Source organism: Diadema antillarum, unplaced genomic scaffold, assembly GCF_040938485.1.
Source record: "Diadema antillarum isolate AM-2024a unplaced genomic scaffold, OU_Dant_1.0 scf00000061, whole genome shotgun sequence".
In the NCBI taxonomy this organism is placed as follows: domain Eukaryota; kingdom Metazoa; phylum Echinodermata; class Echinoidea; order Diadematoida; family Diadematidae; genus Diadema; species Diadema antillarum.
The window spans coordinates 2,778,233-2,805,144 of record NW_027270950.1 but is presented as its reverse complement, the minus strand read 5'-3'; the positions used below and the strand labels follow the sequence as shown (position 1 = coordinate 2,805,144).

The window sequence follows — 26,912 nt, the reverse complement described above, 5'->3', positions numbered from 1 at the left end:
TTGCAGTTTTTTGGACTTGAAGTAGTCCATGTTACACAGTTGCATTCTAAATGTGCTGACAGCAGTATCACAAACAAACCCAAAATGCACAAATACAATTGCAATCTTTGATCCACACAATCCAAGATTGATCAATTCCTCAACTCCAAGGATTCCCATGCAGCAAAGATAATGTGGCGAAATTCAGATACAATAGCAGTGCAACGGTGTACAGAGGAAGGTCTTGGAAACTCAAATATGTACTTCACAAACAATATCTTGTTATTCCTGATGAAACTCATCCATAATAATAGGAAGGAAGGTCTGTGTCTGACAAAATTATCCACTGCTAACTCACTCGCCTCGCACTGAAATGAACGCAAACCGTTTGCGAACACCGAGGTTCATCAAGATTTTGGACTACAAAACATAACAAGGTTTGCCCCTTGCTGCGTTCCGTCTGCCAAAATAACTCCTGCAAACGTTCTCCGCCTCCCGACGACCCATCAACAGGACCCTATCAATTAGCCGTTCAATTATCTATTCCGAGCGCTAATCGCGTTGACACAGAGCCATATGCGGGAGCGACGGGAAGCGGAGTAATCCAGTGTGCCGTGTTTTGTGACATGACAGTAATGTCGATCAGGACCACAACATTCACCGAGGTATTATCACCTTGTCTCTTTAAACCTCGCTAGCACCCAAGTTTCGTGCTGTGTCACCCTCAACTCCGCAAAAGATGAAAAGTACACTTTACACCATTTTGTATCACAGGTTCAGGGAAGATAGAATCCCATGTTTGTTGTTGTTCCTATTGATACTGGTCAATCACCATTCAAATCCGAGTATTTATGATAAAGGAGATGACACGTAACCTGGTATCAATTATCTAGATATAGTCACCTTTGACCTTTTAAGATTAAATGATGTTTAGAGAAATGTAATCTTTTTTTTTTTTTTTTTTTTTTTTTTAAAGGCTTGGCACTGGTGTGAGCTGTCATACCTGATTCTGGAACATTGAGGATTAATCCGAGGTCCTCAAAACACATGGAATGGGGTATGTACATGTATGTTTGTGAGCATGTGTGAGTGTGAGTATAGTACATTTGTACATACATGTATGACTGTAATTGTTACATCACAGCAACATTCCTTATCTTCAGCTGAATATGGAAGACCTTGACCACTGTAGCACCTGTCATTTTCCAAGTATATCATGTACATGATGTATGAACATAAAATGAACATTTTATTTTCAGCGCTTTTGTTTATTTTTCCATAGAAGTTGAAAATCCAACAATAGGCATGTTAATATTCATGACTTCTTGCCAAACGGTAACCCAAGGCTATCTTTCCTATCAAAGGCATACAGCCATTGTCAGTTCACAAACAATTCCCAGTTGTCATGACAACCCTTAAATTGGTACAAATCTGATTAGTTGCTGCTGTGTTGCCGCCATGGTAACTCATAGCTTGGCAAGTAGCAGTTGTTGCAAAGTGCTGTATGACATCTGGCCAAGACTGTAATCTTGTATCATTTGGGGAATATACAAATTGTATATCAAATGTCATATATCCATATGTATCCAATGTCACATGGGGACATATTTCTGGTTAAATTGGCTAAGCTTGTAAGAAAACCTTAATCCCTTTATCCATGGATAATCTTTTGGTTTGTCAAATCACACATGCTCTGAAAGTAGTGAGTAAAAGGCTTGCAATTTTAAATAACTGTCAAATATCCAGTGGCCCCCATTTTGAAGTTTATATCACTGAAAAAGAAAGAAAGAAAAACAGGTCACAAAGAGTTCAGAGTCTTTTAATAGCAGCTTTTATTGACAACCAAGGCATTAAAGGTCGTATTACAATTTGTATCTCTTTTGCAAACATCACAAAAGTTTACATTGTTGAAGAAAACGTACCTTGGTACATTGTATCTCTCAACACCATGTACAAAGTCTTACTGGAATACACTTTAGGGTTTTTTTAAAAAAAGAATGAAAAACAAACCCCATATTTCCTATGAAAATGCTCCCCTTTGGTACTGAGGATAACGGTCAGATTTTTTTTTTTCATGGTCTGAAAAGAATTTACGGGAAATCTATAGTTTGTTTTCCCTTCCATCACAAAGAAGTTTTTGGAATATTGTGAGGAAAGGTTTGAATTTCCTACAGGTCTCTATAACATACCAGCTTACTGTAAGAAAGGAATCTAATTCTCACAATGGCAAACGGGACACACAAACTTTAAATACTAAGTATGTTAGCCACAATTTTCTTAACAACTCGGCATTTAATGGTGCATGGTCCCGGTGTTTTAGTCAAATGCGTACGCGGGCGCACGGCGCAAGTTTCCTACAGAGACCTACGCTATCGACTCCTCTTTAGCGCTTATGCTTTGGCCCACTTCCCCGAGTCCGAAGAAGTCCGATCCACTGTAGTCAGTGGTCCGATCACAGTTCGGCTCATTATTCGGCTGAGGGGGATGACAGCTTTAGCAAACTTCTTTTGTGATGTCATAATAACAAGCACATATGCACGCACCCTGGCATACTACAGATTGCGCAATGCGCAGAGAAGACAACGAAGGTAACGTTACTTAGCAACACCTACGCACTTTACTCTTGATGACAGCTCAACTTCGGTAATCTTCGTATCAATGCTAATGGTGATCGGCAGTATCATCAACAGCGCCCTCTACACTAACGGGACTATGCCCCTTTCCTGCAGCTCAAACAAACTCTCACACACACGGCACATTCAGTGCCTGTATTAAAAAGCAATGACAAAGTGCAATGAACCCGCACTGCTCATCCATTCACCCTACGGCAACTAAAGCTTACTGACCAGCAAGAAAATAAATCCATTGGCAGATCATACCTGTCTGCCAATAAGTACAGTATAGGGTCCTTCCCAGAAAGCACAAATGTCCAAACAAGTGTAAGATTCATTGCTTTGCAAAGACTTGAATGGATTGATTAACCCTTTCTGTACCAGGGACTTTGGACAGTGTGTATTAAAAGGATAGTTATGTGTTTTCTGTGCCAATCACCACTCAAATCACACAATTGGTTAATATCATACATCCTTCATCTACATGATAAAGGATGCTTGTATGACTTGTGTATCTGCCATATACAAATAGCACAAACTTTTATGCTGCACAGTGGTTTCACTATTTATGGCCGATTGTGAGTTTTCACTGATTCTGAGCACATACTCATTTCATTTTGTACATATTTTATGAAAAATTGGTGAATATGTGAGAAAACATAAGAAAATAATCCTTCAACAACAAACACACGCTTTGGTAGGCAAGTGCTATGTTCACTTTAATGTGTTTGGCATATCCACAGAGCAGATCGATGCTCACTCTTTAATGAGCGGCTGCTTTTGATTGCCAGAAATAAAGATCAGATGCACATGATTCCATAATCCTGTTGATGTCCGTCGAGCAATGTATATCAAACGCCTGTTTGGATAAATGCACACAGCCTCAAACATATATATATATACACACACACACACAAACATAAATACGCCCACACACATACACATACACACATAGATGTTCCCATGACTACTGTGTTTAGCAGTTTAAACAAACGAGTGGGCTCAAAGCATAAAAGAAGCATAGTTGTTATCATGCCAGTATCGGTAAGTGAGAAAATGAATACCATGGTACTGCCTAATGTCTCAAATTGCAAACTACAGACATTGATATGGCCTATGGATGAGTCCACTTCTCACGCTATCCTAATGATACAATATCTAGATCATCTCTGACCAGGGTGATCCACAAGTTGAAATTTTAGCATGCACTGTAAAAGGAAAAATCTTTCAATAATTTGTGTATGAATCTATGCAGGCAAAGTCCCTGGTGCATTTGGCCCCGGGGCCCAGGCCTTGGAAACTCTGGGGTTCTATGCTCTCTGGGTGCTGCATTTCAGCATCACTATTGAACTTTGGATCACAATTAATGAGCTATAAAAATCTGAGGATAGAAATCTTCTATCCAGATATTGGTACATTTCAGGCAACACTTCTTTTATAAATTTCCTTTCTTCTGCACACTGTCAGTTGGGACTTTGAATATGATGTGTATCTTTAAGGATGTTGCATAGAAACTTCAGCACAATTCTGGAACATGCTATTAGAAAAAAAAAACATGCACCACCCAGCTGTGACTATGGTTCTAGATCTGTTGACATTGGGCAGGACTAGCTTTATCGTTCAAAGTAGCCACTGTCTCTGCATTGATCGACATTGCCACTCCAAGGCCCCGTCTTATCAAAAGTATAATTGATTATAAATTTCCTTAGCACACAGGCTGCAATAGACTTACATGTACCATAGAAATCAACTATAAAATCAATTATACCTCTTAATAAAACAGGGCCCAGAGCTATTTCAGGGCGCTACGTATGTTTCAATGACATGTACAATTGTACAACCAAATGATACTCATAGTCCCATACTCACATTCTAAACTGTATCAAAGGATGCATCAATATATTCAGATATGTAGGATCCGAAGTTCAATGAAACGAGAGAAAACAGGAGATCTGAAATTATAGTTTGGGTTCAACACAACTTGTAAATTTATTCGGAGAGAAAACAAGACTCATAACAGACTGAATTCATTTCTCACCTCTTTTCCACAGCAGGCTATTAAATATCAACTGTCCAACCTTGTCATATCATATACATGTATATGCATTGTGCTAATTTGCCCGCCCACATCCACACAACACAAAACAAAACACACAAAAAAGGTCACATATAAACAAAGCAGCAAAATGTAAAAAAAAAAAAAAGAAAGAAAGAATAAAACCTACAGAACACCTATAAAGGGCGGTAACCCCCTAATATCAAGGTTGATAACTAGCCTCCTACACATACCTATTGTTACCTACATAGATTCACGTCAATGCATCCACACGCGCCCTTGTCAAGAATTGCGGCTTTGTGAGCTTCCCACATTGAGGAGTAAATAATTGCCGGCGGATCATCGCAGGGTGAAATTGAACAATATTTGAAGGGTCACATTCTGCTGAACAGGGATTCGCATCATCAACGCTACCTTTGGTAAAGTTGACCTTTTATCTTCGGCACGTTGTGACGTGTTGTACCCACACACATTCAGCGAAATATAATGATGCCATTTACAAGGATTTTATAAGCTGTATCTGTTACCGTGATTGCGTTTCTCTTACGTCAGTCTACTTCCTACGGCTGTTGTTTTGTTATGGTTTATTTTCTTTGGGATTTTCTTCATTCAAGACCAAAATTTATTCAGTGTGGAAAGGCTACATGTACTTTTAGCTCCAAATCTATATAGGTTTTCTCAAAAGATGTAGACAATGACTACATTGTATGGATTGACTCAGCTCTACTGACACAAACAGATGATAAAAGCAAAACAGCAAATCCCATAATATTAGGAAACAGCTCTTGTATAGCCAAGAGATGATACCATCTCTGGCAAATTAATGAAATGACCAATCATGAGTAGCCACTGTGTGGGATCACCATACACTGTATAGAATACCTTTACCACACAAAATTCCTGGAACATTGGGTCCAATAAGATAAAACATACTACAAAGAAACAAAAATGTCCAACTCACTTTAACAGTTATTATGTTGCACACGGTTTTGTAGTGCTCCAACAGTAACAAAGCCTTTGAAGTATTGGCCTCATAATATTGCAAATTCCTCAATACTACATTGTAAATGCCAATTTCTGCACAGAAAGTAAATACTTTTTGTTTTTGGAATATGTGTCTAGTCTTTACTTGTTTATTTGTTTGCTTTTACTTCAGGATCATGACTTTGGCATTCAGTGGAAATAGAAAGAAAAAAATTGATGTATATACAATATCATACATATTAAAAGAACAATTAAATAAATAACTGACTGGCACAATTGTCAAAACATGTTCAACCCACATAGAATTGATTAAGGTAGTACGCTTTGGTCTAAATAAATACAGGACCGATGGAATCTGATTGCTATCAGTGAGGCGTAAAAAATTGCCATCGAAGGGACCGCATCTCTGTCCTTGTCCTGGTTCTCCACTTCTCCTGCCTCAGTGCCCCGTCTCCCATTCGACGATTCCTCCCAAACTGTCTTCTTCAGAGACATCCATACAGGAGGGAGTGGGGGGGGGGGGGAATATAGTCCCCTTCCCCACTCCCTCCTCTTCTCTCTTACCCCCCTCTCTCCCACTTCTCCCTCCATCCCATCATCCTCAGCTCTATTTATACCCATCTCCTCTCTCCCCTGTACCTCACACCATCATTCTTCACTCTCCTCCTTCTCTCCCTCTTCCCTTATCTTTGAATCATTCTCTATCCCCCTCCCTTACACATTCACCCTTTCCCCCTCCCTCATTCTCCTTTACAGCTCTTTCATTTAGTGATCTATCACTTGGTCTACTCTCACTTCGTCTAATAACCATTTAGTCTCAACCCACATGGTCTAATCCCGTTTCGTCTACAACCAGTTCGTGTAATGACCATGAAGTCCAATTGCCACTTAGCCTCTTTGCCAGTTGATCTACTTCCAGATGGGCTAGGCACATTTCGTCTAATACCGACATTTTACGAGACAAAATGGGAAAAAAATCACAATTGACCATCTGGTCATTAGACGAAATGATAATTACCCAAACTAGGCTTTTGACCAAGTGAAGACTAGACCAAATGGGTATTAGACAAAATTGATAGTAGACCAAATGAGTTAGCCATAGTGGTGTTTAGACGAACTGGAAAGTAGACCATCTGATATTACACCAAGTGACAGTAAACCCTTTCATCCCATACCCTCCCCCTATACCCATTTCTCTCCCTTCTACCTTTCTCCATCCCTCCATTCTTACACCTTCTCCTTTCCTCATCCCTCATATCTTTCTCACCCCCCCCCCTTACTCATCTCCCATTCAATCCTTTAGCCTTCACTTGTGTCAATAACTGTTCATGACAAATATCATCTGAATATACTCATGATCTGCTTTTTTCACATAATGTTCCTCTACTGACCCCTTTGCCAATGCACTATTGGAAATTTTGATTTCAAATTTTTCTTCCACACCCCCATCCTAGCATCACACCTCTACCAAATCAACAATCTCTCCTCCCCTACCCCCAACCTCTACCATATAGGCCTACCATCCATCTTACCCCTCCTACCATCTTCCACTAGCAACACTGTTACCCCTGCCTGAACTACACTTTCTACTCCAGCACTGTACTTAATAAGTAAAAGATAAATCCCCTCCCCATTGCCTCCAGGAGCACTCAACCTCTGGTATTTCGGTGATGCTGGATGTCGTTGATCATTGCTGACACTATTGGTCAATGAGCGATAAGTCTAGATTACCCACTAAATGTGGGAGGCCTTTTCCAAAGAGTCCGGTACATTGTATGTCCCCACCACTGCGGGTGTACAGTAGCTCGTTCGCAGCCGCAACCTCAAAGAGTATCATCACAAAGAAAAATTTCAAATGGCAAATCTCAAACTGCTAGGCCAGAAACTAAAACATCATCACAGCTGGTTACTTAACTCTGTATGTGCCATCGTGGAAACCCCGTCTGTGCCACATTATTCTGAGACACCAACGTAGTCATGCTTTGAGAAAACATTCTGTTTTTCAAATCTATGTAACTTCTAAAGATGTCTGTCAAGCTGAACATGTAATGAGCAGAGTTGTATAGAGAAAATGCCAAGCTTTGCTTTGATGAAAATTGTAAGACAAATTGATGATTGTTTTTCTTTGAAATGACCAGTAAATACAATCACTGTAAAGGCATGACTTTTGCACACAAAACAGAGACAGGAACCATGAATTTCCACACAAATCTATTAGGGAACACCGCTTGATAGTCAATCACCATATAAAATGCAAGCTATATATGAGACAAACAGAAGCGCGACAAAAGCTTTCATTGCACTGCTGCATTTGGCGATTTATCGATCGGTTTGGGCGGGTTTGTGGGTTTGAGCAGAATATGCGAAGTTGGCATGCTGTCGACTGAGTCGGACGTGCGAACGTGGCACATAAAGAGTTAAATGTATTCTCAGAATGATATCTCCTCCATTTGGTCCTCATAAAGAAGCTATGTTTCTTGTGGATTCACATATTCCCATTTGATACATTTCAATTACTTGGGATTAGGTTTGCATGCACTTTTTGTTGCAATGTCAGGCAATCAAAACGTGAACTCTATGGTAGTGATAGCTATGAACAACCATCATTTTAAAAGTAGGTTTACACAAATTTTCATAGATCAAATCAGGCTGTATCAAGCTGGCCATATCCCTAGTAAAGTCCTGACTATCTACAATGCTTTAAAGTTAGTGGAGGATACTGTGTAATTTTTTATAGGGAGAATCAACATATCATCTACACAGCAGAGGTAGTACATTGAGTACATCATCATTTGTACATTCTACCATGAATTATTCTGGCAGGGGAATTTGAAGAAGTTCTGTAAAAGTTTCAGGTGCCTGTGAAAAGGTGGATATAAACTTTGAGAAATCTTGTTCCAGGGCATTCACCTTCACCAAACACAAGTTTGGTAGTCCTCTCAACAGAAACAGCTCAAAATGGCATTGATTTGTTTAATGCCAACAAGTCTGAAATAGCACTGATAGGGTTGAATTAGATTGAGTACACAAGCATGCATTTTGCTAGCCCAAACAGACTGTGAAGAACAAGTTCCAAGCAATATATAGCTTTTCATGCTGATGACGTCTGTGAAGAAATGTGTATTGGGAAACATGCGTCATCCATCATGTGCAGTGCATTAGAAAGCAGTTGCATGCCATCAACACTCTGTTTTACTTCTTTCACTTTACTTTACATTCAAATCACTTTCTGTTTTTTGATATAGAAGTTTAAAAGCAGATGCTCTATTGACTGATGAGACACTACTAATTCTACACCCACAGACCCTCCCACATAAAACCAAAGAATTAATTCCATTTTCAGTATCATTGGTTTATATATATCTCTTTTTTTTTTCAATGTCCTTTGTACTGCCCCTAAGAGCTCGCATCCGGTAAAAACTCTTCTGAAAGTGCTGTATTTCGTAGAAGCTCACGGGGGATGCCAGCTGCTGGTGATTGGTAAATGTTACCATAGCAACTGAAATTGTATCCACAGCTCACCCACCGATGTTGTGCCAAACACTAATGCTTTTAACGTGCCAAAATCGCATTCCTGATTCAGAGGAGAGCACGCCAATAATTCTTTTGTGTGTATGTGTGTGTGTGTGTGTTGATGGCTAAAACACATGACGCGCACAAAATAAAAACTATGATGTATGTACAAAAAGTACATCCTGTTTTTTTACTATGAACAATGTGTCTTTGCAAATCACTCTGCAAAAAGCAAATGGTAATACTTCAGCTTTTATGATCTAAGTCTAGTTTTTGCTAGTGACATTCAGGGAGAGAAACTGGTAAAATCTCATTCTAAATTCTGGGCATTCAAATTAAAAGTTTACTTGAGGAAAATTCATTTTGAAATGGTTGAGAAATCCAAAACAAAGAGATCCTAAGAAAAGGTGGGCACCACCTTTTAGACCTCTTGTTTTTCTTTCTATTTGGATATCTTAGCCAATGCAAAACCAATTTTCCTCAAAGAAACGTTTCATTCCTCTTTACAAATGTATGCTCTTTAATATTTCATATAAGTAGTTTCTAATTATCTCGCAAAAAAGTTAAAATCTGAATCCCGACCTCAACCGAAACTATACCATCTCTATAAACTTCACATTCCATTAATGTATCATAATGCTCGACTGTCATTTACCAGTATGTACTGTAAAACATGATATATTTGCGGCATGAAATTTTCGCGTATTGGAGCCAATGGCCTTTTTCGTGGCATCAAATTTTCGCGAATTGCCACTGGCGTTCAATGCATATAGTGTAGACAAGAACTTTCACGTGCATTTCAATTTTGTGAATCTTGGCGCTCACGAAATTTGCGAAATTAAAATGCATGCGAACATTCCTCGTTTTACAGTAGTCCCCAATACACACATGCGCACATTAAAGAATGACACAGTTTTGCAGTCAGCACTGCATCTCAGTACACACAGCTCCACACATCGCGCTTTACACCATGCATCGTGCTAACCAAGGCCTGCTCACCGGGCATTAAGGCCCATTCCCCAACGCTACCCCTTTTAAATGCATCAAAGCGACAGGCAATTATGTCAGCACGAATCTCGCACCCAGCATCACCATCAAGCTTATCCATAGAAACAAGTAAGGGAGGGGGGAGGGGAAGGGAGGGGGGTCACCATACAGGAGGGGGGTCACCATATACAGGAGAGGGGTAATGAAAGAGAGAGAGAGGGAGAGATACAAAAAACAGGAGGAGAAACAGGCTGATGTTTATCTAAACTTGAACTGGTTATGGTGTTCCTTGAACAAGCATGGCAAAGTAAAAAGGGAGGGAGGGGGCATAGAGGAGTTGGTAGTGGAGAGGGGGTGGGGGGGGGGAGGGGAGGACAGCAGATGGAAGGAAAAGGAGGGGTGGTGCAAGATGATGAGACGGAGAGGGAAAGGATGATGACAGGGGCAAGGGAACGGAGGGCAGGTTGCAGGGGTATTTATAAAAGAGGGAGAGGAAAAAGGGGAGATGACACACTGCAGGAAGTCTGGTGTTACATGAAATACTGAGCTGGTGTTCAATTTCCCATGCTCATTTGTGGTGTTAAGATAAATTAACAAAACCAATTCTCATGAAATAAACTTTGAATTCCTCTTTAAAATTGTTAGAATTATATGCTCTTTCGTATTTCAAAACAAGTTTCTCATTATCTCACAAAAAAAGTAGGAAACCTGAAGCCCCATCTCAACCAATACTGTACCATCCCTTTAAGCTTATCTTTCATATAGAACTGTAACCTTTGCACAGGAGACATCAAGGGGATATGTGTGGATTTGTTCATAGGTGTGGTGCAGCATTGTTCAAAGCAAAAACTCCTAACAGAATAAACGAATACAAGGCGTCTGTGCTGCACCATCTACTAGTATATATATGCAATATTCACCTAATAGTTGTCTCGTATTCACACTTGGCTTTGTTTCGTGACAGTGTATACTGACATTTGATAAGGGAGGGGGAGTATAGACACAGTACTTGTGTTGTATTTCAAGTACATGTGAAAGTGATAGTAGTAACGTACGGCTGTATTGCAAGGGCAAACAAACAAAAACCAGCCAAGAAAGTCATTATGATATCAATCATAAAGATAAAAGCAATAATAATGTATCAATAATGCTACTGTTAGGAAAGATAACAATTATGATATTCAACCGTAATAAAAATATCAACAATAATGAATGTAATACTGATATTGATTGTAATTATTATTATTATTATTATTATTATCATTACTATCATCATTATTATTATTATTATTATTATTATTATCATTATTATTATTATTATTATTATTATTATTATTATTATTATCATCATCATCATCATCATCATCATTATCATTATTATCATTATTGTAATAACAAACAGTGAGGTCAGGAGATGTCCTTGTTTGACACATCAGTTTCCACTTTTAAGGTCATTTGAGCAAAAACAAATTAACTGATAGCGTGTGATAGGATCTGTTTATCCTTGCACGATTTTTGTCTCATAACATGCATGGATAACCAGCATATTTATCAAAAGGGTTTTAATATATATCTGTGGGGGAAAAATGACTAAATAAAGCAGACTGACATTCAATGTGTACACGCATTAAAGAATCAACCCATAAAGTCACAGAAGTCATATTTCACAATCTAATTTTGTTTGGTGCTGTTCCACATCATTACAAATTCTACTATTCATGGTTACTGTTTCACAAGATAGAGTAAACACTTCTCTTTCATTTAATACAGCCCTATGTTGGTCATTTAACGCTGCTCATTTTATTGAAAGGATTTTCAAGTCTCTGAACTGTTTCATTTATGTATAACTGATCTTTGAATTGACACCACATTTCATAAGATTATTAAAAAAGTTTAAATTACTAAAGGCCAATATTTTTATCTCCCAAATTGGCCAATTTGTGACCATTTTGAGGATTTTCTGCAGATCTAAGTAATCAAACAAGTTTCATGTAATTTCTCTTTGTAATACTATCACACCTGCTCTCAATTTTAGACTTTCAGCCAATTTGAAGAGAGACAAGAAAATATATGTAGCAAAATTACCCTACGAGTTGATGGGGTATTAGCAAGCGACGGTAATATCACCACACTTGCTGTGCGGCACGAAACAGAACATACTGTCCCACGACATTCATCACAGCGATTGTAGCAGCAGAGTTAAATCAGAAGTTCTGACTGAGTGCTAATCTACTCTGTGTTGCTCACATCACCCGCTATGATGGATGGTTTTGTTTTGGAAGTGCCTCCCATGACACAAATTGAAATGCGGGTTATAATGGCAGTGGCAACGTCCTGGTGTACACTACCATTTGATAGGAAAGAAGGAAAAAGTGCATCACAGGGTGATTCTGGTGGCACACACACACACACACACACACACACACACAAACACATTTACCAATACACAAACATGTACATAACAACACAGAATGCACATGCCTACAACAACAACAACAATTATTCAATACTAACACAGGGCATAAACATTTGCTCTCATAGAAATAATAGTAGCTACAAAAGCTTTCAGACGAAAATCACTTCTGCTTGAACACTGACCAAAATTGCCCACATTTTTAACAATCCATCACATTCAGGAAGAATTTTGCAGCAGAAATCGTTATCTTATGTTCACTAAATCGGCAACATCGAATTTCACTGTGTGCCTTTACACCGTAATTCCTTGGTGAAAGACTAGTTGGAACCAGCTAAAAAGTAAGAAGATTTTGATTCTACCCTATTTTTTTTCTTTTCCCCCAGCATGATTTGATGCATTAGCTCTCACAGATCTAAAAACAGTATGCAATGAATGCTTCATTACCTTCCCGTGTGCGTGACGCTATCTGCTGCATCTCCGATGACACCCACTTTTTACACAAATAAAACAAAAGCAATCACAGAAAAACTTTGTGGGTTTTACGCTCTCTTGTTTTTACGGTGAAACTACCCTTTTTTTATTAAAAGGGTGAGATACCCTCAAACAGATAATGGAATTCAATGAATTCTTTTAAATAAACATAACTTAGTATACAGGTCCAGGAAATGTTTTCTCTTCATTGAAAAGATTTGTAAAATTTCGGCCATACTTTCTTTGTTTCGCTCTACTGTGACAATACAAATGATTGTGGCATTCCTATCTACAGGGCTGAAGCACATGGAAGTATTAAACCAAAACTTAGAAAATGTATAACTACAATTGTATAGGGAATAGATTGTCCTACTTTCATTTTTTTTTTTTAAAGGGAAATGGACTACCCTACTTTCAATGCGGATTTCACAAATCTCTCTGCCTTCCACTGTATGTAATGCATAATTAGGCATTCAGATTTGGTTTTTGGCCATGAGTGAATAGTGGCATATAATCCATTTTTGCTTTGCGTTCCAAAAAATAGATAATTTTCGCATGTAAATAGGCGTAATAAGTACCCTCCTTTACCAACAGTTGCTCCTATCATCCAGAATAAGCCTGCCTGAGGTGTGCAGGACAAGGTAGCAGCAAAACGGATTTACAGATTACTTGGTTTTCAATGCATTGTGAGGAACGGGTGGATCTGATAAACCGTGTGTGACACTAGGTACCCAGGGGTAGAATAGTAAGACAAAAGGTGAAGGACATCTATACAAACCAGCAGAAAGCACAGATTACATTTCTTTTATCTCTGTTTATACAGCATAGTATTATACTATTCATATGCATAGAGCACTCTCCTGCCTAATTTCAATTACGGTAACTGTAAATTTCTATTCAAGTATCTACACTACAAGTGTTCCTATGACTACAAAATAAAATCCTATGTTTACTGTAAAGTTTAAAAAAAAAACAACTCGACACCTTTGACTGCACCCTGTAGGGGATGTACACAAAATGGTTTGCTAAATATGGGCAGCTTTTATAACGAAGTAAAATGATAAGGGTACGTGAATGATGAAGGTGAAGGAAGCTTCTATTGATCAACAACACATTTTTTTTCTTCATGCTGGTACTTGTGTAACTGCAGAAACAAACAAACAAACAAACGGCTTTGCCAAAAGAGCTGGTTGTGTCAACAGCCGGAAGGTCTAAATCTAAAACTGACTGATTTTATATGCACTATTGTACCCATCAATTTCAAACGATTGAGGCCATAACTTCTGGCCACAAAAAACAAACAAACACACAAACAAACAAACAAGAAATGCACACTGTCCATGATCACACAAACGACTTGATACCAACTGCATTTTAAACGACTTGGAGGTAATCAATAGCAAAGGTGATGGGAGTTCCTTGTAAATGGGTATATAAATACATACCTATCAAATTCAAAAGCTCAAGATCATGATTTCAAGTCACAAAATCAAACAAACAAAAACTGAAAACAGTAGCTCGTAGTTTTGCTTTTTAGACTTCACTGTCCCATGGCCTGACCTACCAGTACGCATACATGCACAGATCATAGAGGTCTCTGAAGAAGTGCCAGCAAAACTTGATCCACAGTATAAAAAGAATTATCTGGCCTTCGGAGACTCTTCCTTTGCACTGTAAAGTTCAATGGCCAGTATACATGTAGCTTTGATCATTACACCGTTGAGGACGGACTGATTTTGCTACACCACGCATTTCCCATAGTTATAGACCCCTGCCTGAGTATATTCAGGACTCGTCCTCAACTGGTAGTGGAGGGTACTGTAAAACGAGGAATGTTCGCATGCATTTTAATTTCGCGAATTTCGCGAGTGAAAAGATTCGCGAAATTAAAATGCACGCGAAATTTCTTGTCTACACTATATGCATTGAACGCCAGTGGCAAATCGCGACAATTTCATGCCACGAAAAAGGCCGTCGGCTCCAATTTGTGACAATTTCGTGCCACGAATATATCATGTTTTACAGTATTTCATTGGCTAAGAGACCAGGTGGCGACTTGGTAGTGACCTGAGTCTTGCTGGTCATGGAGACCAAACTCGGCCAGATGTCTCCTGGACACTGCCTGGTCTCTGGGGAGTTGCGAGAGAATCCAACACGTCTGATTTTATCAGAGATTTTTTCTAGTCTCAAGTTGGTCTCGGAGACATCTGCGCAACATCTCTATGATGTTTACACGGGGGTTTACAAAGTGACACACAAATACTAGGCCCTACTCCTAATTAAAGAATGGCTTTAAAGCTTTTACAAATTATACATACTGTACATCTCTATTCATCAACCACAACATCTATGAATTTTCGTTTTGTTAGAACTTTATCTACACGTCATAAAATGAAAATGAAGAAGTTTCCTAGCAAAATAGAGTCAAGCAGATGAAAGAATGACTCAACTTCAGGACCTTCTACTTTGTGTCTCTACTGATCTCAGGGGAACAAGTTCAGCATGTAAACAGGGCGTTCAGATGCAAGAAATTTACACTAGAAGAGTATAGCTATACCAAACGGTATTGCTATACGATGAATTTACACATCTGAACGCTGACTAACGAAATGACGTATAACAAAACGAAGGTCAGAGCATCGTTTCGAACTAGAACTTGTTTAACGAATCAGCATTCTATCGTGTCCATTGTGTGTATGAATGTATGGCGACCATAGAACGGTATATTAAACTGGGCGGAGCTTTATGGGAGCGCGCACGAAAGGTGACCCCATAGCTGTCACTCATGACCATTGAGCATACGCAGTGGCAAACTGCATCATATGACATTTTCCAGTACGGTCGAGATTTAACACATCTGAACAGTCTGTCGGTGATACAATGATTCTTTATACGTCGTTTCTTTATCGAGTTTTGGTATAAACTGGCTTGCGTCTGAACAGGGGGATATTTTCTGTTCTTGCTGGACAATTGTTAGGGCGGAAGGAGGGCTGGCCAATCCCTGCGATTTTAAACCTTAAGCACATTTTTACATGCCCAAAATTCAGAGGGGGAGAGTGATGCGAAAACCACGACCGCTCCCAGGAGAGTGCACGACCTCAGATGGGAGGGAGTGGTGGAGAATCGCCAGTTGCTACGGAGATGCCCAGCAAGGGCCGTCATCCAAGCAGGAGAGTTGGTATTCTAGTCAGACACACCCCTCAATGATTGTCCCCCTCATCTCAACTACCCTGTACGTGTACGTGCTCAGAATGTTGCCACTTCTCAAACGATCACTGGCTATTACTCACAAAATGTCAAGCAGACCCTTAAAAAAGATGAAAAAAAAAAATCATATCAAATAATCATTCCAATGAACATCCATGCATGAGCAGCACCCTCACAGAATCCTAAATCGCCCAAGACATCATTGAGGAGGATCTACATGAAACATGATAAACTTGGCAACAACAACAAAAGAAAAAAAATGCAGACAACTGCGTTGATATCCTATGCAAATCAACATGAGAGAAGGCTTAATTTTAACCATAAGACTGAGATGCATATTATGTACAAAAAAAAAAACAATTTTCAGAGCCAGCTATAATCCACTGACGTGAGTATGAGTATTAAGGCTATTATGATATAGAAGACATCAAAAACCAGGACACTGTGAAACATTAAAAAAAAAAAAAGCTTCAAATATCCAAAGTAAAAACAGTTATTTCATTGTGATAACACTCTGCCCAATGACAATACTTTTGATATTATGTCCTGTGGAATGACCTGGAATACACCTACGCTATTGAAACCCTGGTAATTGCCATTCACATTAAATGATCTGACTGTTTAAAAAAAAAAGAAAAAAAAAAGAACGTCCTGTTATTGCAAGCTGATCACAATTAAGATAGATCTGTAAAAAAAAGATCTGTAAAAAGTTAGGAGTCCTTGTTGATGCCAAGTACATCATCGGCCATCCATGGGTAGCAGAAAAGGTGAATTACTGTTCGAGCAATGCTAAAGGCCACATGAATGATCAATGAATTTATTTTCGGGGTAAATTTGTGTTGCATCGATGCATGAATATGCATTCACAGATTTACTGTGGTATTAAATACCACATCAATTTGTTGACACCATTCTCTCATTGGTGATATACTTCAATGGTCATACATTAGATATCATGGTAATCCACTTGGTACCATTCTCATTCAAGATATAGGCCTCCTGTGGTATTTCTGGTATGCATTGCACATAAAAGGCACAATATAAAGTATGTCGAATCATATGAGAAATACAGCGATATACAATCGGGTGGTACATTGTACATATTTCTTCCATGATTCACGCTCAAATCTCTCATAGGTCTTTCATGCAAAGTTTGAATTATTACCTCAAATACCATGATATTTCACAATGTATTTTTCAGCTTGCGTTCACAGTAGGACAGACCAAGTGAAAGGCCATGGAATTGTATCATTAATATGAATGCACCTTATGAAACAGTTTCATAAGAGAAATCCATTCTACCAGGAGGTGTAAATTAGCAGTAAGTGTGGAAGAGGTTAGGCCCACATGAAAAACTAATAGATCATCAACAAGCTTGATCAGTTTACCACTATGAAAAAGTGACGGTCATAATGGTCACACTATCTTGCTCTTCCAGAACCCAATGAATACCCAGAAAAAAAGGGGGTGAGAACACAATATACACAGAAAAAAAGGGGGTAAGACAATATAGTTTGAACTTCATATCCACGGAAATCCTCCCATGCTGTGAAATTCCAATTCAGCGCATTTTTATACATCAGAGGATGTGACTGCAGTTTTCTCAGCGTTTCCCAAGGTTGTCAAATAACATTTCCCAGAATTTGCCCACCAGCAATGTTTATCTATCAAGATTTGAAAAAAAAAAATTACAGGTATGAGGAGCAAAGGTTTTTTCTCCATTGGCAGGCCTCTTGCTCAGCCGAGAATTAATAATTCAACTTTGCCCGACTTTTGCTGTTTGGGGTGTTCCCCCCCCCCTCCCCCCCCCCCCTCCCCCACCGCCTTGCAGTATTGATTGAATGTTACGGCTCACTTAAAAGGTCAGACAAACCCACCGCTACAGCCTTAGCGAAGAGAAATATCCTTGTGGCAAAGACAAGAGATGGAAACAAAATGACAATTCTCACATAGGTAAAGAGTACATTCAAAAGCAACTATTAAAGTCACACAACATACAACCTGAATTAACACTTGAGAGCAAGATGAGCATTAATGCTTAAAGTATATAAATGTTCATGGATTTGTCTTTTAAGACTAACTCCTGTTTGCCCCTGAAATAAACATGAGACATATTTCATAATTTTACAACAACTTAACATGTACCAGTATTTTATTTCTGCAATCACCAAATCGATGTGGTTACAATATCCAAGGTTAATACCCCTTTCAAGTCAAATGCCACTCCCAACATTGTATGTCCCTCTCAATGGCTCAACATGCACTCATGAGGAATGCAAAGTTTCCCCCAGAAAAAAAGAAAAGAAAATCTGTTCACTTTTGAAAATGCATAATATGCATCACTTTCACTCAATCTCATCAATTCCTACTTTGCTTAATCAACCTTGGTGCATACTGTAGAATGATTATGTAGGGGATTATTCCATTCATAGATTGAGGAATAATGTGTTTCAAGATATCAGAAGGCTGAAAATGTGAATCGTATGTAAGATATTACCTAGTCCTATAAAGCTCTTCCAATTGTATATTTCTATCCAGGTTTTAATGAGCTGACAGTGGGGAAACTAATGCACAAATGGTCGCTTTGAAACATTATCCAGGTTCCACGAGCAGAACATGTTTGTTTATGCAAGCATCAGGCAAAATGTAACCAGGGTATAGTCACGGTTAGTCATAGACCGCTGCCATGTTCTTTTCCCCATCGGTGTTCAATTAGGTGATGAATAAGCCACGTCATTGGCATCGTTTCTGGACATCAGCACCGCTGCTCTTTCCAATACGCATCAGCCGAAGCTCATAAACGAATCGCTCGCCTCTCAGAAACCTATTTGCGGGCCCGCAATAAGGTCAAAATCGTCGACGCCGCGAGCTGGGATGCCGGCTCTCCGCTCCTTGGGGACGGTGTCTCCGTCTCCCACCAGCTCCTCGAGATGAATGTCAAGGGGTAGATGGATTTCTGCTAATTTTTTTTTTCTCCTTGCCTCAAAAGAGGAACTTCGGGCAGGGTGACCTTTTCTATAAGAACCATCTCACAAAGGATGAGGAGAAGAAGGAGGGAGAGAGATGGAGAGGGGGAGAACGAGAGATAGAGATGGGGATGGGGAGGGGGAAGCTAGAGGACGGTCAAAATGGCACACGGAGACAGCAAGAAACACCTACCAGCCGGAGAGAATTGGTAGAACTGGAGACGAGAATTGCAGGAAAGAAGCGCAGCATGAAAACCAACAAAGTCCAAGAAAGATGGACAGAAAGGAGAGAGAGAGAGGGAGAGGGATGTAAAGATGGCACAGAAATCAGAAGCGTGCTACAGAACTCAAAAGTATAGGCATTAATGGGATGATATAGTTTTGGTTGAGATGGGGGATTCAGGTTTTAACTTTTTCCGAGATAATTAGAAACCCCTTACATGAAATATTAAAGAGCATAAAATTCTAAGAGGAATTAATATTCATTTGATGAAAATCGGTTTTGAAATTGCTGAGATATCCAAAAGCAAAGAGGTTAAGATAGGACCCACATTCTATTAGGATCACTTTGTTTTACTTTACGTATTTCTTGATATCTCAGCCATTTTAAATCTGATTTTCATAAAATAAATTACATGAATTCTTCTTAGAATTGAGTGTTCTTTGAAGATATGAGGTTTCTTATTATCTTTCAAAAACTTAGAATCTAATTCCCCCATCTGAACCAAAACTATACCATCCCTTTATAAAAGAGAAGGCAAAGCAAGGATAAGTTCAACAGCAAGAGATGGAGAGAATAAAAAAGGGGAAAAGAGAAAAGGGAGGGAGAGAGAAAAGCTAAGGTTTCTCTCATGGAACAAAGCATATACACAAAGAGACATACATGTGTAGATAAAGGTGTTTTCAACAGATTGGGGGGGGGGGGATAAGAGGACATGACATAGATACATAAAGTACATGACGGAGAAGACTTCATTGACCTATAGACCTATTTGACCTGTATAGACCTATTTGAATGCACTGCACATCTTGATAAAATAAATAGTATTCTCTCTCTCTTTTATCAAAACAAAAGATACATTTTCTGCATCACATCAGAGTTCTCTGATATATTTATTCCTCCATCTTCCTGAAACAAAACTATTTCAAACCATCTCCTGAGAGTGATAAGTAATCAACTTTCTTGCAATTCCAAAAAAGAATTATTGCCTTGGGACAACTGACTGACGTGACAAAAAATGAAATAGAACAACTAATGAAAACTTGGGCAAAACAGGATAAATAACTACAAATGGCAATGAGCACGTCAATCCCAGTGAGTCATCTAACATTATAGAATTATGCAAATTGCAGAAGATAAATCGAAGGGATTAGGACGAAACAGGCAAAGACTGCTTGATTATAAAATCAGGATTAGAATGAGACGAAGGTCACATAGCAAAAGTCTGTGAAAATCCCTATGGAGCTAATCTCATTACCCTGGACAAATATCACATACTCTGTACCCTTGTATGCAGTGAGTCTTATGATCAAAGAATAGACAGATCTCATTTACAGTGTAAAAGGAAAGAATTGTCACACTCCTTTATTGCACTATTAACTGCAGACATGTGAGCTATCGGTAGGGTGCTTAAAAATTGCAATCACCTGCTACAGTCCTTGTTGACGTTTCATGGATATCTTTTCTCTCTCCCTCTCTATATCACTACAAGTCTCTCTCCATCTATCTAGATCTATTTCTCTCTCTCTCTCTGCTTTATCTTTTAGTTTTACTCAGCAAATCTCCTCGCAAATTTTAAGTACCAGCGATGTCTCTTTGGTACATGTGAATGCCGGGTATACTCTTACAAATTTATGTCAAAACATATTTCATGCGCTATCATTCAGTATGTGTTGGAATAGTCTCATAAAAATGTGGTTCATGCACTAATCAGTGTCAAATGCTTGAAATCTCTTTTCTCTTCAAAGAAATGTATCATTTGCTACTGATAATATATATGGCATAGTGAAGGCTTTTTGAGCAGACAACCACAGGCCCATGGGTTTCTGAGGTCTTTTCATCAATTTATTCCCCAAGCAAATGTAATTCATGCTCTGCACACTACGAAACTGCCTTACAGTACATGTATGCACAAGCCATGACAGACTTGTGCAAAGGATGGGGGGGGGGGGGGGAGGGGGGAGGGGAGAACAAGGTCCGTTTCATCGCATTGCTCCTTAGCATTTTGATTCAATAAAGTCTCGGGAGCTGCGTTCCGTGGCCTTTCTCAAGGGCCCCCGCAGGAGTGGGTAACAGTGCCTTGTTGCCATGACGACCAACAAAAGAGGCAGCCGAAAAAGGTCCGTCAAACTCGAGGGCCATGAGAGAGTGAAGTCCTTACATCCATGTTCAGAAAGAAAGAAAAAGGCACTTGCTATCAGACAGTTGACGATGCTATTGAAAGTGAGTTCAATCGTATACTGCCCCATCATAATTCATAATACACGAATCTGATTATGTGACAGTCATACTATGACCTTACTCACGAGTCTGCAGTAGCCAAAGCAGTGTTTGCCTTTTTCTTCCCCCAAGGGAGTGTTAAACAACATTATTACCCCAGCGTTGCCGGGTAATCGTTGATATGTACACCTCTGTCAACAGCGACAAGGTGGAGTTATATATATGTCCACCGATAATGCGCCTAGCAGAAGTTGAACCATGGGGTTCTATAGTTGATCTGAGAATCAAATGGCCTCTTCACTACTGTACAACATACACACACACACACACACACACACACACACACACACACACACACACACTGCACACACAATCCCTGCACAAAGCACAGACAGAAGCATGATCGAATGGTATGACAGGGACAATAGCGAGACAACTTTGCACATACTTTTAAAACACAGGCGTACAAAGGCTTGAAATATATTATAATGATACAATATAATATATCAAAATTACCCTTTCACTCATTGGTACTGCACTCTCACTGTGCTTTACAAATGCCATAATCTTGCGTGGGCACCTTTCTGTCAAAATGGCCAAGGGGTAACAATCAAAAACTGCCCTTTTCAGCCAGGCAGTATCATATGCACCCTGAGAAATCTCATTACAAAACAGCTAGCCATCGTGGAACTAAATACAAAACCCTTAACCTTTTGGTCCCTGAATACTAATAACCAAAAGCCATCCTTCTCAAAAATTGCTGCCGTGTCCTATCTGTGTGTGTGTGTTTGTGCATGCACATATCCATGGCGGGGAGGAGGACGAGTATGTGAAAGTTTATGTTTCTTTTGAAATACCTGGTTCACATCAACCCCTATCATTTACATATTATGCTAATCAATCTCCAAAAATTCATGATCAAGTATCAAAACTTAATACACTAAATAGCATAAATGTTACTGCTTTCTGTAACTTCACAATATGTAAAACGTACTGGTTGACTTTGTACAAAAAATTCTCCAGGTATTTAAAAGGTTTTGCCAAGTCACGTATTTCATAATGTGCCTGTATTCGCGTGGCCAAATGATGAACTGTATGAATGGTGTCCATTGATCTCCTCTTATTGAGATTTCTCTCTTACAAATCTCTGCCAATCTGTCCCTTTTCACATCTTTTCAAGACTCGCCTTTTTCTGATGAAGCGTAGGCGGGTATTGCCCTAGATGGATAAATAGCCTGACCAACCAAAAAGGAGATAGCGAGTGCAATTCCAAAATGTCAGCGCAGGTATGATAATGGACTACAATTCCATGGTCTCACAATGATTTTTAATGATAGATCATATGTCCTGGTCAGTGACTCCGGAAGAAAAACCCTAGACCGGGAGATCAAGAATAGTTGGCCTCATCCTCGAAATACATACGTCATCGTTGCGCACGCGTCATCGCAACGTATCATCAAGAACTCCCAGGCTTTGCTCATCTGCTCGGAATCTGGGGTGTCGTTGATCAGCGGAGCATCTTGATAAACGGGTGTTGAAATCCTACTCCTATAATGGCATCATAGCTCGCTCAGCACAAGAAACCAATCACTGCGGATTCTATGTTCTACCTTTACATCTCCTCCTCTCCTCTACCCCCCCCCCCTTACCTCTCCATATTGGATGCTGATGACTAGCCTAACCTCAAGGTGTTTTGCTTCATATACAGTATTTATACAATTAACAAATTTATCAAGAGTGACAGAGATAATCAATATGTTTTCAGGGGACCATCTCAAACTCTCTGGAATTTATAATCCTCAGTGTGAGCACAAAGAAAAGCACAGTACTCATCTGCCTCATTATGCTCAACCAGTCTGGAACATAATGTCAATGTCAGATGGCAGGAGCTTCAGGGAGTTTGTAGTTGAAAGTTGAAAGTTGAAAGTTGGATCGTCTCAAACAAAGTGGCCCCTGCAAACTACTGCAGTCTCTCAAATAATCTGCCCCAAGAATGTACTCATGTTTGAGGGGTATTCATTGTGCATGTACACTGCAAAATGTTGGTTCCCCCTCCCCCTTTGCCATAACAGAAAAAAAACCCAAAGGAAATGAAAAACTAAAGATAGAATAATTCCAAGATACATACCATTTGATCTGTCTTGTATTAAAATGAACATGTGCCATCTTGATTAGTAATGGATTTCTTCTCCTTGCTTTGCGTTATTTCTTCTTCTCATACAAAAAAGTCATACCCAGTATGATTTGGGCTTTAATACTTTCAGCACCACATCTCAAATTGGCACTGTCACAGTGGCCAAACAAATTTTCCGTGGTAATGACTGAAATTAATGATGACCCAAAGTGCCCCTTCCCACGTACCCCAGTCTTTCTAAACCTGGAACTGAGAGGAAGGCGGGTGGTTGACACGAGGCTGTTTAGGCGGTCTCCGTGTCACCGCACCCGATGTCACTCCGCACTGGGTCGCCGGTGTTGATTCTACACCCTAGGATGTGACGAGCGCGTTGATTAACAAGCTGATTGGTGGGACGGTGGCATGTTTGCTGGCTGTTTGACTACCTTTCCCATGATGGCGGGTAATGTCATTTGGCACCAACTCGTGGACTCCGGGCTCCTGTGTACATGCCTGATGAAGTGATTAACGACCTACCTGGCATACCAGAGTCCACAGAATCAGTCACTCGTAGTCTCCTCTCCCAGTACTGATCATTGCATTCTGGACACAGTGTGGCTTCCTTAAACCCGTTGAGGACTGGCTGATTTTACTACAACATGCATTTTCCATAGACACGTGCCCGAGTATACTCGGGACTCGTCTTCAATGGGTTAACACTCTACATTATGCAGACCAATACTTGAAACTCTTCTTCTCAACAGAGATTTAATTGCTTAATCACAAGATTCTTAATAGGGACCTATACATCTCATAAATTTCTATGGAAACTAAATTCATGAAATTGTCCAAGATTGTTCTGTATTTACAGACTAAACATCCTGCTTCAATAAATGTGATTTATAAGTCATAAAATAATCAGCGAGGGGAGGTAAGTGTCTGTGCACGTTGTGATAAATGTGTCTGACCGATATATTTAGGTTCAATCTCAGGAGCATAGCACATTGTATGTGATGTGGAAGTATGATAAAGAGGTACAGTGTACATGTACGGATACTGAGTATGAAAAGGAAATAGCTTTATAACCTTTCAGGACCAGAATAGTTGGCCATGTAAGCCCCAAATGATTGCTCATCTTACGTACAAATGTAGTGCTGTATTCAGCGTTTGACACTAACATTTTTCTCTGGTGCCACCTTCGGTCCACTAGAATCTTTGAATCTGAAATTTTGGCCCGAAATAAATGGAAACATAACAATCCATTTTTAATCTTAAAGCGCCCGATTGGGCCACCAAAATGTAGCCTTTTTGGAAATTTGGTGGCCTGGCATTAATTTTTAGTGGTCACGGGTCACTGGGTTGGGCCATCGCTAATGACTTTATGTCGAGCCCCATTGTATTTATGCACATAATCATGTGTGTGTCTGTGCACATGTGTTTCAATTTTTACATACTTATGTATAAATGCCCACTGTGAATGGATGTGAGGGTCTCTTTTTAACCTGATTCATAATTTCCCTGAACTGAGAGTTGTATTTCCTGGTGGTGTTACACAACATTATTTGCTTTCAGCATGAAAGACATCATAACAGGTAAATGCTGCATTGCCTTTCAAAAAAACAAAAAACAAAAAGGAAATATACAAAAAAATATAATCATAGAATTATAAATGCTGCTTAAATGTCTGTGTACAATCACATGATTCATGTTCAAAAACTCTGCCCTTGAATATGTACACAGAAGAGAATTAAAAAAAACACACATAATGGTTGAAGTGAGACAGTGATATCAGTCACAGGCACATTATGCAAATTTATTCATTAGGTGATGTCATCTCCTCAAAAAAGATACCCCACTGAACTGCACACTTATTCACATATCTTTGGCACTTAATTTCCTGTTGTGTGATGAAAACAAGTGCCATCAGATTGCTGTCAGTGATGTGATATTTTAAACCTATAAACCACGATGACATTCATGGGAAATCGGGGTTTGTGGTTGTTGAATCGCCAAAGCCATCAACGTGACTAAAATGTCAATTTTATCACATTTTTGTGTGAAAGAGAATGAATGAGCGGTGAGATGACATCATATCATCTTATGACTATACTATGTGGTCATGACCAAAACCACTTTTTAAAGAAAATAAATGGGATGCTGAAAATATCATAGATTTATGCCCTATTTAGGTTAAACCTCTGCTCTAGCATCCCACGTCTAGTATAAGGAAATATGGTAAACCAAGCTGTTTGGGACCACTGTTTAAATGTCCTTTATGACAGATACAATGTATCATGTGATATTACTTTCAGGAATACATTGTAAATTTAATGAAATAAAAAGGGAATTATATCTTCAAAATTACTTGATATCTGAGGTATCTCATTATGTCGGACTTTGTTATAAAACGGTTCATCCATAGAACTTTGTAGGCCCTATCCACAGTCAATTCAATAGTGGAGAGGAATTTCAGCTTAAGCTCATTTCCAGTTTAACGGTCGACTTAAACAAAACATTGACATCACAAATCGTGATTGTAGTGGCTCCCTTTCAAAATGTTTTTAAATTCTACAAGATGTACGAGACTTCGATTAATCTAACATCAAGAATTCTACGCAGAAATATCCTACCCACAAACTGGATGGCTTCGTGAACAGATCAAAAATCACTTTCAATACTAAATCACATTTAAAACGTAGTAGAAAGAAGAGTGACTGTCCAACATCTCATGCAATTCATCTCATCCTGAAGGCGTGAGTGGCATACCATAATAATCTGATATTTCTGGCTCCTTTCCTAATTCTTGAAAGCCTGAGGGGCTTTGAACGAATCGTTTCCCTCCAGCGACTTCACCGAATTACAGCCAGAGCCTCGCAGATAAACGGGGCAATCTGCATGTCTACGGGGGACAAACACCATTTCTCTCTCATTTCCTTGCAACCAACGGGCATCCAGTTCAGAAATTAATTTCATTTAGGGGAATCTCCATATTTTGCCAGTGCACCCCCCTCCCCAATTACCGCACGCGTTATCAAAAACAAAACCAAAACCAAAACCAAAGGAAACTCATTAAACAGAGAAGGAGAAAGTGAGAATATAGCAAGGAAACTGAGGTTTCAGACTGTAAAACTATCCTCATTTGAGACCATATTTTTGAGCTCAGTCCAA

General features: G+C 39.3%; 1 protein-coding gene across 1 annotated transcript in view; it reads right to left on the bottom strand.

The window, feature by feature from the left end:
• Positions 1-26,912, bottom strand: part of LOC139716107 (serine/threonine-protein kinase Sgk1-like) — a 105,894-nt gene that overhangs the window by 53,764 nt on the left and 25,218 nt on the right. The gene's annotated exons all lie outside the window — the stretch shown is intronic.